The sequence below is a fragment of the Mobula birostris genome, chromosome 13 (genome assembly GCF_030028105.1).
Source record: "Mobula birostris isolate sMobBir1 chromosome 13, sMobBir1.hap1, whole genome shotgun sequence".
NCBI lineage: Eukaryota > Metazoa > Chordata > Chondrichthyes > Myliobatiformes > Myliobatidae > Mobula > Mobula birostris.
In genome coordinates, this window is record NC_092382.1 from 83,974,373 (window position 1) to 83,992,244 (window position 17,872).

At 44.6% G+C, this 17,872-nt stretch overlaps 1 pseudogene; it reads left to right on the top strand.

The window, feature by feature from the left end:
* Positions 1 to 88: 88 nt before the first annotated feature.
* The window catches only part of LOC140207717 (muscarinic acetylcholine receptor M2-like), a 40,864-nt pseudogene continuing 23,080 nt past the window's right edge, over positions 89 to 17,872 (top strand).

Consider the following 17,872-nt stretch of genomic DNA (forward strand, 5'->3'; position numbering starts at 1 on the left):
ACAACCCGTTTACCCGTGACGGAGAATTCGTGTTTCCTATAAATTAGCAGAGTTTCGTGATCCAAGTCATACGCCGATGTGAACTACACAACGGGAGATAATTCAAGCAATTGAAAATGCGTCGACCGGCGATCCTACAGATGAAAGACGTTTGTTACCCTGTACTAGTGGTGTTTGGTTTACCCGGTAAGTCTTATTAATACATTGTGTAACAGCTAATGGCCTTCTGCAGGACAATGTTGTTTTTTTTTATGAAGTATGATCAGGAGATGCACCACAATGTATCCATTGCACAAACTGCTCAGTAAGCGCTGTATCCTTACCTGTCCACACGGCCGCTGAGAAGACTTTCTTCTGGACACATGAGGGGTCTCCTCATGTGCGGTGCAAAGATAACGGAGGCATACCATACCTGAAATAGCAGTAGTGTTTCGTTCAGTAGGTAATGTATTTTTCATCGTCCCTGTCATAGAGTAAAAGTGTGCTACAACACAAAAAGCGGCCATTCGGTCCGCCTTAGAGACCTGAACCTCTGTTGTCCTCTCAACCGGCACCTGACTAACATTCGTCTACCTCCTTCCCATCTTGTCCCTATCCAAACTTATCTTACGTGGTACAATAGATCCCGCATCGTCCGCACCGCAGGAAGCTGTTTCCACACCCGCAGCACCCTCTGAGTAAATAACTTCTCTCAGATTATCCCGAAACATTTCAACTTTCACGCTAATCCTATGATCGTTCAAAATAGTTTCACACAACCTGAGGGGAAAATGCTGGAATGCATTTAGACGAACTATACCCCTAATGTATACAAAGATTTCTCAGTCCCGTCAGTATCCTTGTAAATATTCTGAACTCTGTCAGTAATTTTGATATAATTCATGTATTAAGGTGACTACAAATGTAAACAATACAAGGAATTCGGTTTCAATTATGTATTGTACAACTTTAACTCAATAACACAACCGCAGTGCTCAAGGTCCTGATTTGTGATGGGCGATGTGCTAAAAGCTCACGGTGCCGCCCGGTCACCCATTGTTTCACTTCAAATGAATGACGGATCTGTATTTACAGCTCATTTTCTTTTGTACGGTAAAACTCACACCCTGCCATTCGCCAAGCAACGGTAACCTGGTTTGGCCTCCTGAAGAGCAACACATTACCCAGGCTTCCAGTAAACTGCACTTGCTATTTTTTCAGCCCGTTTCCAGCTGGTGAAGATCACACTGCGAAGTGCCTTTTTGTCTTGCCTATGCTCACTCTCAGACCATCGGTGTGCACAGACTGAACAGAAATCCATCCGAACATATTTCAACAACAAGTTGTAAGATTCACTTGTCTTCCTTCTTTAGTGACGTCTTTTTCGGTTGTTTTTTTTTTCTGTTGCAGCTAATTTGTTAACAATTATTATTCTCTCACGGAGAAAATGCGGTCTTTCCAAATGCATCTCTGCCTACATGACGATGATGGCAGTGGCAGATTTATTGGTCATTCTCATCAATGTCCTTGTCTATGAGATTTTAATATTCCGCCTGTCAAATTCATTTCTGCATTATACGAGAGTCCTTAAAGCCACGGTCTACGTGTTGGCAGTCACTCTGGAACTATCACTGTGGTACACCGTCGCCTTCACCTGTGATCGATATGTTGCCATATGCTGTCAGAAGTTTAAAACAAAATACTGCAGAGTGAAGATTGCCAGAATCCTGGCAGCAGTAATACTGGCAGTGCTTTGTTTGGAGAATATACCTTTCTTGTTTGCATTTCAGCCTCAAAAAATAATTGGAAATATTTCTTGGGGTATTCGCCCGAAATTGGACATCTTCCACTCTCCAACTTTTGTCGCATTCAGCAGATTCAAATCCTTTCAAAACTTGCTGTGCGTATTTGGTTTAATATTTCTATTTAATGGGATGACAGCCAGGCATATCTTGGTGGCCAGCAAATCCCGGAGGGGCTTCCGAATCCATAAGAGTAAGAGTGAACGTGACACGGAAATGGAGAACAGAAAAAAGGGCATCGTGTTACTGTTCTGTGTGTCGGGCAGCTTCATGATATTTTGGCTGCCGTCGACAGTGACGCATTTTATCGCCAGTCTAACCATGTATTCTGATCGCGACTATTACTCTGCCCGATATATTGCTGCTGAAACCGGGACTCTGCTCACGAATATGAGTTCCTGTACAAACACGTGTATTTATGCAGCGACCCAAACTAACTTCAGGAGAGAGTTAAAGGCTTTGATACTGTCTCCATGGACCCTTATCCGGGCATTGACCAAGACAAATGTAAGTTCATCTAAGGATCTCTCCCCTAAGTAGAATTCAGTCCCAGCTCGCACACGTCCTACAACAGGAAACATCTTGTAAAGGATCTGCGCTTTCAGTTTGATAATAAGGTAAACATTCTCATATAAAACATCGCGATGCTCGGTAACTTAAAGTGCCTCATTCGTATCTAATAAGAATTAGCTCAACGTAGAAATAAAATGTATGAATGCGTGGAATTGGCCGGATGGAATCGAGTATTGAATTAGGACAAGAGCCATTTCAATGTTAAAGAAACCAAATTATTTGTGCCCAACATTGGATCTCTGTAAAGCAGCAGAGAGCTACGGTCAATAACATTCTTATTCCATGTTTCCCGATCTGTCAAGTTGTATCATCTGCAACAGCGAAAATGAGGGACAAAAACTGTACGAATACTGCATAACCGTCTCCAAAAACGTTAGCAGGAATTGAGAATAGAAAATATTCTTTCTCGATAATTAGTAGAAGAATACAAATTTAGGAAGTAAATTGTCTGTGTCATTTAAGCTTACGTTGTGTTGTTCTATTTGCTTCCTGATCCGCAGTGCCACTTAGCTGAAACAAAACCTCTTCAATTGAACACTCCACCCATTGGCAATAGAAGACAATCTTCCATTCTCGATCCTCTATACATTATACTCGAGGTTACTTCGCAATATGTCAGTTTATGGAAATTGGCCCTTACAGAAGACAGAGATCAACACCTAAATATTTGAGTACCTTCTGTGAAAACTAATAAATAAGCACACGATGCATTGTTTTTCAAATTTATTTTCTTAAATCATGTGCAGATGACCCACATTCACTTTTTAATTAAATCTCAATATGGTTCATATCTTAGGGAGGTAATACTATCACCAACACTCCACAGTTCGCTCGGGAACCCCATCCCCACAGTGCCGGGATTGCGTGAAAACAGATTTATTCAGGATATTAACACGGGCCACGCGAAGCTGATTCTCACCTGGTCTAAAGGGTACTGAGGCAAAGCAATCTCGCATTTACCTTCCACAAGCTTCAATGCCCTTCAATCTTGTCGATCTGTCTGCCTGATTTAACACAGCTCATTGTCAAGAGGATTGAACGTGTCGAAGCGGGTGCCTTCCTGAGTGACTCCCATTTGCCTGTGTTTAGACAACAATCCTCTCAAAGCTTTCAAAACATGATCTTGTCCAAATGCCAAAGAGACATTCCAATTACATTGCCTGAACTATTCTGACTGGCATCTCGTTCCTTGTGCCCACCACACTGAAAATTGTGTTCCTCAGGAACCACTTTAAAACTTCACCTATGCGCATAAAACTATAACCACTAGTCCTAGAATTCACTCGGCTGGAGAAATGCTGATTGTCTACATTATGCTGTCTCAACGTAGTTTATATAAATCTTTATATATTCACCCTTCAGCCTCTACCGCAGAACAAAAAAAAACTATCCATACTTCCCGTTTACCTCAAACTCCAAGTTCCAATTACATCATTGTGAATCCTTTCTGCGTCCTTTCGAAGCTTAAACATTACGTGAGCAGTTCCCACTAAAATTCACCCTTCTGCGAATTTTAACAGATTGCACTCTTTGTTCCCATACGTCGCAGGGGCAGGTGTAAACGTAGGAACTATTTTCCGTATCTGTTCGGTTGATGTCAATAATAAAATGGACTTGTTGCTGCGGATCTGAATATTGCGAGAGAGCCGCAGAATGACCTTCCGAGACACACGCTGTATCTTCGGATTAACTACATCCTTACTCTTCGTGATGTTTACACTTATCAGGGGATTATCAGCGTGTGAGTTCCGGCTACCTCGTCATCCAGTGACATCACTGACAATTACAACAACAATCTCTGACGCTTGTATTAATACTGTTACTAAATGGAATCACTGTTCTGACGCTCAGTCTCTCGAATCTCTCTTTCCTACGGGGTCAGACTGTCCTAAACGTCCATTGATACCATGAAGTTGTTCCGGGACAGTAGGCAAAGCAAGGAAAAATGTTATCCTTGCCGAGGATTTGACTATTTTAAATTAATCTGTGTTAATAAACTTTGCTAGTTCCGGTGTTCTTTGTTGTTTTAATGTAGAAGTTAAACAAAAACGTATTTTCTATAAATAAGCCGTGGCGGGTGGACCCACACCTCGTAGAGAGTTGTTTATATTCCGCCGAATGCGAATAAACCACGAGGAGCAGTGCCAGCGAGAATTGCCACGGACCACGGTAGGCGTCTTTCCCTGGGGTAGCATTGGTAGACTATTAGGCCGGTAGACTTTTGTAAACAGCAAATGCTGGGCAGTCAGTTTGCTTTCCACCCGGTCGATGGCACAATGAAAGGTACGATTGGGTGCAGGAGAGGTGGGTTTCACCTATAGTGTGGTACCGACATAGAGTGATCAATCGCTCCACGTGCGGAAAATGCTAGATCTTCCACTCTGTGGACAGGGAGAAAAACGTTATGATGATTGAGAGTTGGTGCAATGGCTGAGGTGTGATGTTCAGGCTCACCTTGCACAGGACACATTGTGACGTCCGGAACAGGGGGTGTCTGCGGGTCACATTACATTTCCCGGTTTTGCTGCTCTAGCGCCAGGGAGAGAGTCAAGCACTGTTGCGGTATTAGTGCAAGGTCTTTGTTGAAGCGCACATGGAACAGTGTGGAGTCAACCCTGTGGTTCGAGGACCGGCAGATCCCAGCTGTCTTTAGACTTCTGCCCATCTATCACAAAAATTCCCTCCTCACCACCCATCGACTTACCTCTCCCGGGCTCTGGCCTCCACAGCCGTCTGTAGCACTGAATTCCACAGATTCACCAGCCTCTGGCAAAATATATTATTCCTTATCGCTGCTTTGAATGGATGCTCTTTTATTTTGAGGCTGTGCTTTCCCGCCCCCCTATTGGCAACATCCCCTCCACATCTACTGTATAGGATTTTGACATTCACTACGTTTCAATGAGACTCCTCCCCCATCCCATCCCAGCTCATTCTTCTAAATGCCAGAAAGTACAGGACGATAGCTATCAAAAGTTCCTCTTATGCTGAAACTTACACTTACAGATTTCACTCTGACTCTGTTCTGCGCCTCACCAATGATAGACATCTATCCTTAAATAAAGGTCGCATAAGTACTATAGCTGTTGTCTGACCAATGCCTTATCAAGCCTCAACTGTATTTTCATGCAATTCATTTCCATTTTTACCAGCCACACAGCGCCATGTCCTTTGGTCTCGCTGCCTTTCAAAATCGTCATGTCTTAATTGTAATTCTTCGTTCCCTTTTGCTTTCCCGCGAGCTTCTCACTGTATTTAACTCTGTGCCTTATTATTATTGTTTTCAACTGAGCCCGCTGCATACTCTCAATGTGAGGCCTATCAGCTTCCGGCCACTCACAGGGGCACAGAATTAGTCTCCGCGTGAACTCTGGGTCAGCACCCCATCCAACTACGAGACTTTCGAGCAATCCCTTCTTCATCTTCCTGTGTGGGAACAGATCAGGTCCTCTTCTATTCCCTTATGCTGTATTGAACACAACTCAGTCAGGGGGTTACAAAGTCCTGCATTCATGCCCTTCCGTACTTCTGTATTGAACAATCAAACCTTTCAGATGTTCCAGACTGTCAATAAAATCTGAGCTGCTGTGACTCACTGAGCTCATATTACGTAGTCTTTCTTTAATGTGTGTGTGTGTGAGGGAGGGGGCGGGGATGGAGTATGCTGCGGTGTCTGACTTTGAGGTCTTCCAGCCAGTTGTTGAATTTTTCAGCAATTTAACATCACTGCTGCAATCACGGTAAACAACATCCCCAAGACAACGAATATCACTATTAGTTTCCAAAAAAAAAGAAGCCCCATGTGACCTTTAAAGGTCTGTGCAATTCAGCCCCGAATATCAGCAGCAGACCATATATCCGGGTCCGTCCTAACAGGACACTGCTGATATCACAGCGACAAGCAAGGGCTCGCTAAATTCGCTGGGGTTACTGGTAAACCAGGAGCGTGGCTGCGTTACAGCAGAAGACGGGGCGGGGTGTATAATCGGAGACAGGGGATGCTAATTCATTGAAATGTTCACATCTACATACACTCAGGCCTGGTGTCTATTCCCGCAGAGACCTCAAGTCCTTAATCAAGGTCAGACTAAAGACCTGCGCTCAGACCCTGAAACAGATTGAAGAGCGAAGTGGAAATAATCAGTTTTCCTAAGAGGGGAACACGGTTAATATTTCAACAATACTGAAATGCTAAAGTCATATATACATACAACCGTTCGGCCTTTGTACGTCAGGCAAACTTGTATTTGCCCACGTGATATCACCCCATTAGTCCACATCAGAATCATATCCTTATAGGCCTCGCCTACTTATATGCCCAACTAATTGTCTTTTAGACGACGTAATTGCGTCTGATCCCTCCTCTGGCGAAATTTCAGATATTAACATCTGTTTGGATTGGGGTGTAGAACTGTTATTGTTCTTGTAGCCTAATTTTCCTCTGTGATCTTGTATTTTTATATATTCGACTACATACACATAATTGTTCAGTGAATTTGTCATTGCCCGGTCAGTGCAGTCTGCATTTCGGTTCACGGGCTGGTCTATCGATCCTTGTTCCGGGTTTTCCTGCTTTCTCCCTTGCTCTGTTGGGTGCTTTAATTGAGGCACCTGATTCTCATTTCGGTCTGGCACATAAATACCTCTGCAAACCAGGGAGTTTTTGCTGGACTGTTCCCTTCCCTTTCCTTCCCCTTCCTTCTGAAGCCCTGCTTGAAGCCTTACCTGAACCCATGCCTGAAGTATCGCCTATGACTGCACTCTTGTTCATGCTAATCAACTCAATCATCATAGTCGCAGAGGACACAACAGTGATTGGACTAATCACAAAGTCGAATGAATCTACAGACAGAGAGGATGGACTTCAACCTTCCACACAACATCAAGAAGACAGAGGAAAGAAACATGTGCCTAGAGCCGGAAGTGGTAGCGAAGGTCGCAAATGAATGTTTTACATAAATATTCACCAGTGCAAAGCTTCTCAACAGATTTGGTGCCGTGGACCAGTACTATTAAGCCAGTATTCCGTAGACCACAGAGTAATTGGTTCATTGTATTATTGAAAGAGAAGATCCCCTCTGCTGCCAGATTCTTCACCAATTGTGCAATCCTAAACAATTTCCGATAGCTACTACTTAGATGTTGACCCTTCGAAGACCCCGTACCACAGATATTCCGAGATATACGAGAAACCCGGATGCAGCAGAGGCTCGCTTCATGACTGAAGAACTGAAAAGGAAATATCTGTTGCTCGTTCACAACCTTACCGCATCTCTTTTAAGCTCGGTTAACCATTTTGTATGAACAGTGGATGCATATCTGAGATACTTTCTCCTGCAGAGAAGCGAATCTTTTTCCATCTGATAAACTCAAAATGATACCAAATGAGATTTTCTGCCTAGATATCCAAATGTTTCTTAATTTATCTCTCTCTGACTGTCATGGTCCGGTCCGTGAAGTCCGCATTCCGGTTCACGTTCCGGTCCATCGTTCCTTATTCCAGGCTTTCCAGTTTTCAACGGTTTCCGTTGAGGCACCTGATCTCGTTTGGGCTGGCTTCATAAATAGCTTCAGGATTCAGCCTCTGGCTGCTGGACTGTTCCCTTCCCTTCTCTTCCCCTCCCCTTCCTTCTGAAGCCTTGCCTGAAGCCTTGCCTGCAACCTTTACCTGATGCCTTGGCCGGAAGACTTGCCTGCAGCCTTGTCGGCGTCTTCGCCTGGATCTCTGTCAAGTTCTACCGCCGGAGCAAGACCGGAGCCTTGGTATGCCAAGATAAGGAACTGTCTATCGTTGTTTGGAACTGTCTGTTTCTGTCCTCGCCTTCGCTAGGTAGGTCCGGCCGTGTGCTGCTACTTTGAATTAGGAACAGTCTGTGTATCCTCGCCTTCGCTAGGTAGGTCCGGCCGTGTACCGCTACCTTAAGTTGGGAACTGTCTGTGTTAACGCCTTCACTAAGTAGGTCCGGCCGTTTGCCGCTACCTTTTGTTGCCAACCGCCTCTCTATGTTCTGGGTACGAGCCCGGCCCCACGTCCCGCTCCAAAGGAGGGGTCCTGACTCCGTATAGAGGCCCGGCCCCAAGTCCTGTTCCCAAGGAGGGGTCCCGGCTCTGTGTTCTGTTTTCCTGTTCTCCCAAGACCACATCAAGGCTTCGGCTTCTCGTCCTGTCCATGTGCTTTGTCCTGTGCAGGAGTTCCTCGTCTAGTCCTGTAGCCAAGCCTCGAAGAACCCAAGCCTCGTCTAGTCCTGCAGCCAAGCCTTGAAGAACCCAAGCCATGTCCTGTCCTGTAGCCACGTCATGTCCTCGCCTAGTTCCGGGGTCAAGACGCAGGTTCTGGGTCCTTATCCAGTCTCTGGCTCGGAGTCCAAGTCCAGGCGCCAAGTTCCCAGTTCCTTGTCCTGGTCCCGCTTTCCTAGCCAAAGTCATAGCCTAAGTCTGTGTTCCTGTACCAGTTCCTAGTCTATGTCCTATCCCGTCCCTAACTCTAGTCCAGTCCAGTTCTTTGTTCTTCAGTGACTGCGTCTTCCATTTGGCACCGCCACCATCGCCCCCGTTATGACACTGACTCGCGGCACGTGGGAATTGATTGGTACGAAACGGTTTAATGTATTGTGCGAAATGTCTTTGCAATTATGCCGTATAACGCTCTGGCCGTCGGCACATTTTAGAGGTCATTCAGTTTATTACTTTATCATTTTCTGTCAGAGTCATCTGATGTTAAGATACTCCCGCAACTAGCATCGATTTAAGTACATACACTCAGTCCACGTATATAAATTAACCCTATGTTTTTACTACCTCATTGTACGTTTTATTTTATAGTATAAGTTTATATTGATATTTATTGCGTTTTTAGACTTACTTTATTTTTTTACAGCTGCATCGGCATCAGGTAATAATGGTTTCGTTCTCCATTATGTTCGTGGGTGACAATAAACAATCCCAATGACAATAAACAATCCCAATATTTGAGAATTAATATCGGGTTGGAGTCACAGAGAGGGACAGACTGATCAGAGAGAGAACAATTAATGGCGAAAATGCACAAGCGAAACAATAGTTGGCGGCATTCTATTACATTTAAATATCGATGTTTCCGAGACAAGATTATTGAATGAAAATTATTGAACTAAATTCAAGTGAACGCTCCTGTGGGATCTTTAATCATACATCCCAGGGTCATTATTCCCTGAGCGGTGATATTCAACAACTTCACAATCAGCACAAAAATGTTTGCCGAACAACTTTCGAGTTGCTGTTCCAGTGAAGCCATTGAAAGTGTGCTGGAGTGGGCGATGTTGAAGGACGAGTGATATCAGAGATCAAAGCTCGGAACATCATAATGAAACACAGTGCATGAGCACAAGGGACATTCAGACATAGCGTAATGATTACGGTTCTCAGCTCACGGCTGTCCAGACACATCTATCAGGGCAATGCTGAAAGCTGTCAAAATACAGATATCAACAAGGATCATTATTTAAAATGCAGAATATGGCAGAAAGATTGGTGCGAAGTTAGTCATCTGAGCAGTTATAGCTAAAATTCACCACGGGAGCAAGTATATATATATATTTGGGGGGGGGGGCGTGGGGCGAAGGGGGTGTCGTGTGGGCAGAGAGACTCCGGATTCGAGTAAAATGAAATTCCCACTGGCAATTGAAGGGTGGCGGGCACCTGTTCGGCAGGTATACCAGGTTATTTGTGCTCCTAGTTCACCAGCGCTGAGGGTGAACCTCGTAATGTGATAGAGCGAACAAGATAGGTTACGTTGGTGGCATGTTACCATTATCTTCAGTCACCAGTTAGCGTAGCTTCCAAAATAAAGCTTCGGATGCAAAGGAGCTGAAGTAAAAAAAAAATCACATGGATGACATCGGGACAAGGAAGAGCACCTGGCCAGTGTAGGCTCCTTCCCCAGGGTTTACATTCTTTGGTTATTCATTGGTGTGGTGCGGGGTGGAGTGTGGTGTCTGGGAAATTACTACGTGTTCACTCAGGTTTTCGGTTGTGTAAATTCACCTGTGTTTCAGCTGATACAGTAAGTACAGAATGTGCCTGTGCCTAACTGATCATTATTACTAAGGGGGTAATCCTTCACTCAGCATAAAGTGGTGTTAAATTGGACAACAATGTCGTGCACCAAATTCCCTTCAAAACAATGTGTATAATGTCCTCCGTTTAATTAAAACTTCACAACATACGCAACTTAAAAAAAAACTTGGTGTACAAACTCGTGTGCTACTATGCTAAAGTGACTACTGAAGGATTATTGCCATGACGATTCAGGTAACATTGAAGGATTTGTAATGTGACAGGATATTTCTTCGTAGATATGCAGAACATTATCTATTTAGCAACTCTGATTTTGGAATTATTGTATAGACTGTTGGTTTCATTTCATGACCCCTAACAACTGGATCTTCCACCATACTGGCAGTGTCACAGTGAAAATTGATGTAGAATACTTTTTCCGGACCTCCGCCATTCAATTATCTCCCATGCTACCGCTTGGTCATCGCTTTCCTGCGGTCCAATATCCACTCTTGCCTTTCTTCCAGAGTGTATCTCAAGAAACTTTTGTTAACTTCTTTAATTTTATTGGCTTCCATATTTTTTTTTTACTTCTTAATGACTTATTGGTTGCCTTCCGTTGGCATCAGAAAATCATCATGCTTCCCAGTAATTCTTGCTGTATTGCAAACCTACTCTATGGCTATTATGTTGGCTTTGACTTCTCTTGTTCGCCATGGTTGTACCATCTTTCCTTTAGAAGACATCTCCTCTTTCGGAAGCATATATCCTGTGTCTTCCAGATACCTTCCGGAAATTACAGCCATTGCTGCCGTGCTGTTCATTGCTGCCAGTGTGCTTTTCCAGGCCAATTTTGGCCAGCTCTTCTCTCATGCCGATATAATTCCATTTACTCCATAGTAATCCTAATGCATCCCACTTTAGCTCTTTCTTCTCAAATTTCAGGGTGAATTAGATCAGACTGTGATCAATTTCTCCAAAGCGTTCTTTGATCAATCTCTCCAATTAACTCCGGCTCATTACACAGTCCAGAATCGTTGATACCGCAGTGGGCTTAACTTCGAGCTACTCTTAAAAAAAAACATCACGTAGACATTGTTGAAATTCTCACTGTTGGAATCCAGCACCAACATGATTTTCCCAGTCTTGCTGAATATTTAAATCCCTCATGACGATTGTAATATTAACCTTTAGGCATGGAGTTCTATCTCCCGTTGTAATTTGTATAGCACATCCCTACTCTTGACTGTGGGGTCTCTCTAAAAGTCACATTAAGATCCTTACGGTTCGTTAGCTCTATCCACAATGATACAACGCCTTACGACCCTGTATTACCTCTTTCCAATGATACGGTTTCATTTTGAACCAACACAGCAACACCGCCCCTTCCACATTCTTTCCTGGACATTTGCTGCAATGTATATCAGTCACATTAAGCTCCTAGCTATAATTTCCGTTCTATGATTCATTTCTTCTTTCCACAGCTTACACACGTATGCCAATATGTAGCTCTGCTGGAAGTTCTTCTACAATATCCAGTGAACAACACGCATTCAAATATAACACGATTAGTCCGGTATTCGCCCATTTCAATTTTGTCCACCTTTTTTATCTTGCATTCATCTTCTTGATAGCAATTTTGATCCATCATCAGTCTTTCCCTTCCAGCGGTCTCGTTACACATTGTCTCTGTTTCTCAAACAACTGCCGCATCTTCAGCATTATCACACCGGTTCCCTGCCCCATGCCAAATTAAGATAAACTGACCAGAAAAAAACTCGATCCAACCTGCCCACTAGGACATTAGACCCCGGGTGTAACTTGTCGTACCCTCCCCAGAATCTCTTCCACAACCTCAAATACAATTTCATTTTGATCGTTAATGTGAATGAGAAAAACGGCAAAAAATCGCCCCCGTGTTCGAGGTCTCCAGGGATAATCAGCACTCTTCAAAGATCGCCTGTTTGGCGTCAATGATCGCGTAACCAGGACTTGTGATATACCGCATCTGCTCATAGGACCATACTTACCTACTCCCACATCTGCACCTGGCCCTGACCGGTGGGGTGGAGGGGGAGTAGTGGGCGAAGCAGATGGACTAACCATACTCACGTGTGAACTGCAGGCTGGCGGAGGAAAGGGGCGATTTACATCTCTTTAATTTGGTTTATCCGCACAAAATTAATTCCGGACATTGTTCAGTGGAGCAGTGCATAAAGAACCTAAAGTATGAAAGGAGGTCCAGCTTGTATCCAGTGGTGCAGATCATGGAACGCATGGGGTAGTATAATAATATCGAGTCTACATCAATTACAGCTTTATAAGGCAGCTTCTTGTTCTGATCTCGCATACTGGTAATGACATAGGAAATATAATTGTTGAAATATTATGTATGCACGCATTTAACATATTTAAACACTTAAACGTATTGTGAAGATTGTTCCTAATAAATGTTCAGGTTTGCTTTGATTCAACCTGGCTGTGTACAACAACAAAGCGAATTATTGCACATCACAAATCAGATTAATTGCAGTCAGGAATAGTAGTAGTTAAGCGGTTTCAGTTCAGCACATGCCGAATTATGAAATACGCCACATGTTTGCAAAAGATAAAATAAAACACGCTATTGCTGAAGATCTTGGAATGATTTGTAAACATTGCTCCAAAAGAGAAAAGGAAGAGTTCATTGCAAATGCGGATGGATGTGAAACACAGTCTTGATGAATCTGTCCGAAGTCTCAGCCGATGACAATCAAACTCATCTCTCCGACCTGATGGAGAGCCACTACCTGGATTGGAACTGCAGAACAGCGGATACGAAGCAGACACAATGAGTGTCATGCTGGAACTTCAGAAAGATTACGGGCTCTTGCTTTCAATAAGCAGATTTTTCTACACTTTCAAAGTACGTCACTCGGCAGAACTATTCGACTAAAGATCTTACTAGCTCTTCTTTGAGTTAGTCCTGATGAAGTGTCGCGGCCCGAAGCGTCGACTGTACCTCTTCCTAGAGATGCTGCCTGGCCTGCTGCGTTCACCAGCAACTTTGATGTGTGTTGCTTGAAGTTCCAGCATCTGCAGATTTCCTCGTGTTTGCGACCAAAGATAATGTCCAACTATCATTGATCCCATTGTCACGCGTTACGAAGGGAGAGTGCGACAACATTCGTAATATACTGAATTGTTAATGCCCGCTCACATGCAGCAAATAAAGCTGCTCAGTGCTCAGCAAGATACAAAACTGCACAGTCAGTACGATAATATTGGTATTATTGATGGGATTTCTAGCAAATAAACATCAAGATCATATGATGTTTCTTTTGCACAAGGATATTAGTAAACATTCAAGCTGCTGGGGAAGAAGGCTCGTTGTCTGTTCTTTTTATCATTACATCGGGTTGTGGTACAATCCGGGCAGACCAGAGAAAGCGAGTGTTTATGGAATATATGATCACATAGTACGGACAAAAGTAATTTGTTACACTTACAACGAAGACATTAGTGACTTCTACTTTAATTTAATACTGGTCACTGTTCATTTGATAAGGAGTCTGAAGTTGCATAATCATATGCCGCTTGTATTCAGTTGCTAGACGGAACGGTGCCGACAGGAGAGTCTAATGATATCCTTCTACGGCACTGAATGTCCAATGGTTTATAGACCGTGAAGCAAGTATGCTTCTATGATGTTTTGTATGACAACGAAATATACAATTTTAAAGCAGACTCTGCCGGCCGTCCCTTCGCTCACGGAACCCCGGCCACCCGCAGCCCTCTGCGTAATCCGTCCCCTTGTGGGGGGGGGGGGGGGGCTCTCTACCAGTCCGATCATCCACCCGGGACATCTCAGTTCTCAGTTCTGCCTCCATCTCCTTCACCATCTCCTTTACCGTTGGGCTGGCCGCGGTCACTTCACCACAAGGGGCTACTACCGTGGACTTTACCTGCTGACGGAGTGCTCCCGCGCCTCCGATACGTTCTCTTCCTTCCGCACCTCTCTGAGCAGCTCAACATATGAGGGAGGAGGGCGCGTTTTACGGGACTGTCGGAGACCCCAAGCAATCGTGTCCTGGGAATGGGCGCGCTTGGCTCTCCGATCCGTCCTTAACTTATCCACCTCAGCCGCCTGAATGACGCCCCGGCGACGCAAACAATTTAACTGCCGAAAAATGTAAGCAGAAAGCTTCTTCCCATTTTCCTGGCGCATATTTTGAAACCCTCCATAAGTTCCAGTGGGCTCCCTGTCGTACCAAAAGCGCTCTCTAATGCGTGTAGATACAGCACTCAGCAAGTGTAGCAGAGGGTTGGCTTGTTTTCACGGCTCTCACTATATCAGCCGCCAACACCTTCAAACCTTCAACCAATCTGTGTTGCTTTTCGTCATCAGAGCACTGCCACTCATCTAACAACTGAGAGATCTGCTCCACACACGTCTCATACTACTTTCCCCCTCGGGAGTGCACATAATTCCACGGAATATTCTTAGCCTCTGGCGGGAACCCTCTGCCTATGCACTGGACCACTTATTCGCCAGGGAAGTAAGGGCTGATCCCAACTCAGAAGTGTTACTCTTGACTGGAGGACGTGGACTAATTAAATTTTCCAAATCCGACCACTCTTTCCCCTCATTCCTCAGGTATGAGAGAACCCTGCCTCTGAAATCACCGGCCCAGCTACGGGCAACTCAGACTGTGACCCAGACTACTCGGCTTCCGCCTTCTTCTCGTAGAGCATAGAACATATAACAGTACAACACAGTGCAAGCGCTACGGCTCACAATGTTGTGCCAACCCTTAAACCCTGCCTCCCATTTAACCCCCAACACAATTTCCTCCATATACCTGTCTAGTAGTCTAATAAATTTCACTAGTGTATCTGCTTCCAAAACTGACTCAAGCAGTGCTTCCACGCACCAACCAGTCTCTCAGTCAAAACCCTTCCTCTGATATCCCCCTTGAACTTCCCGCCCCATACCTGAAAGCCATGTCATCTTGTATTGAGCAGTGGTGCCTCGGGGAAGAGGCGCTTGCTGTCCATTCTATTTATTCTTCTTAATATCTTGTATACCTCTATCATGTCTCCTCTCATCCTCCTTCTCGCCAAAGACTGAAGCCCTAGCTCCCTTAATCTCTGATCATAATGCATACGCTCTAAAGCAGGCAGCAACCTGGTAAATCTCCTCTGTACCATTTCCAATGCGCCCGCATCCTTCCTATAGTGAGGTGACCAAAACTACACACAGTACTCCAAGTGTGGCCTAAACAGAGTTTGATAGAGCTCCTCCATTACCTCGCGATTCTTAAACTCTATAATTCGACTTATGAAGCCTAACACCCCATATCCTCTTTTAACTACCCTATCTACCTGTGAGGCAACTTTCAGTGATCTGCAGAAATATACCCCCAGATCCCTCTGCTCCTCCACACTACCAAGTATCCTGCCATTTATTTTGTACTCTGCCTTGGAATTTGTCCTTCCAAAGTGTACCACCTCACACTTCTCCGGGTTGAACTCCATCTGCCATTTCTCATCTCACTTCAGCATCCTATCAATGTCTCTCTGCAATCTTCTACAATCCTCTACACTATCTACAACACAAGCAACCTTTGTGTAGTCTGAAAGCTTGCTAACCCACCCTTCTACCCCAAAATCCAGGTCGTTAATAAAAATCACGAAAGGTAGAGGTCCAAGAACAGATCCTTCTGGGACACCACTGGTCACAACCCTTCAATCCGAAAGTACTCGCTCCACCCCGACCCTCTGCTTTCTGCAGGAAGCCAATTCTGAATCCACCTGAGCAAGCTTCACTAGATACCATGCCTTCTGACTTTCTGAATAAGCCTACCGAGTGGAACCTTGTCAAGTGCCTTACTAAGATCCACATAGATCACATCCACTGAACTATCGTCATCTATATGCCTGGTCACCTCCTCAAAAAACTCTATCAGGCTTGTTAGACACGATCTGCCCTTCACAAAGCCATGCTGACTGTTCCTGATCAGACAATACTTCTCCAAATGTCCATAGATCCTATCTCTAAGAATCTTTTCCAACAGCTTTCTCACCACAGACGAAAGGCTCACTGGTCTATAGTTACCCGGGCTATCCCTACTACCTTTCTTTGTACAAAGTGACAACATTTGCCTCCCTCCAATCCTCCGGTCTCATTCCCGTGGACAACGAGGACAAAAAGATCCTAGCCAAATGCTCAGCCATCTCTTCCCTCGCCTCGTGCAGAAGCCTGGGGAACTTTCCAAAAGTCCCCGGGGAATTATTCGTCCTAATGTATTTTAACAAGTACAAAACCTCCTCTTCCTTAATATCAACATGTTCCAGAACATCAAACTCACTCATATTGTCCTCATCGTCATCTAGTTCTGTCTCATTTGTGAATACCGAAGAGAAGTGTTCATTGAGGACCTCGCTCACTTCCACAGCCTCCAGGCACATCTTCCCACCTTTATCTCTAATCGGCCCTACATTCTCTCCTCTCTTCCTTTTGTTCACCACATAATTGAAGAATGCCTTGGGCTTTTCCTTTACCCTGCTCGCTAAGGCCTTCTCATGCCCCCTTGTTGCTCTTCTCAGACCCTTCTTAAGCTCCTTTCTTGCTTCCCTACATTCCTCAATAGACCCATCTGATCCTTGCTTCCTAAACCTCATGTATGCTGATTTCCTCAACCTGAATAGATTTTTTTTTTTTACCTCACTTGTCACTAATAGTTCCTTCACCCTACCATTCTTTATCTTCCTCACCGGGACAAATTTATCCCTAACATCCTGCAAGAACTCCGTAAACATCGACCAGATGTCCATAATATATTTCCCTGCAAAAACGTCATCCGAATTCACACCCGCAAGATTTCGCCTTATAGCCTCATGAATTGCCCAATTAAAAACTTTCCTGTCCTCTCTGATTCTATCCTTTTCCATGATAATGCTAAAGGCCGGAGAGCGGTGGTCACTGTCCCCCAGATGCTCACCCACTGAGGGGACTGTGATCTAACCCGGTTCGTTCTCCCTAACAGTATGGACTGGCCATGGCCCCGCCTCACGTGTGGCACCGATAGACACTGGCTGTCCCACCGCCGTTACGTCAGGGCTAGTCTGAAATAAAACGAGGTCTGAGTCCGTCATTTTATCAAACCTTTCCGCTACGATACAACTTTGCTAACAGCTTTACCCATACTCAAAAATCGAATTAACAAATCATCCGGGGTACGAATATCCACCCCACTTAACACGGACGCATGAATTACCGGCAACCCCATGGAGGGACGTCACTGCTCCATCCCAGCAACATCCATACCAGCACAGATTTAAACAGGGCGATCACGCAGCATCCAACGAAATCAATGTAGTACCTTCAGGCTTGCCCAGCTCGTGTTCGTCTAGGGGAATCCGCCTTTGGCCCCGCTGATCTGGGAAATCACGTTTGTGTGGACGCTACGTAATGTACCGCTCTGTTACAAACCTACAGCGCA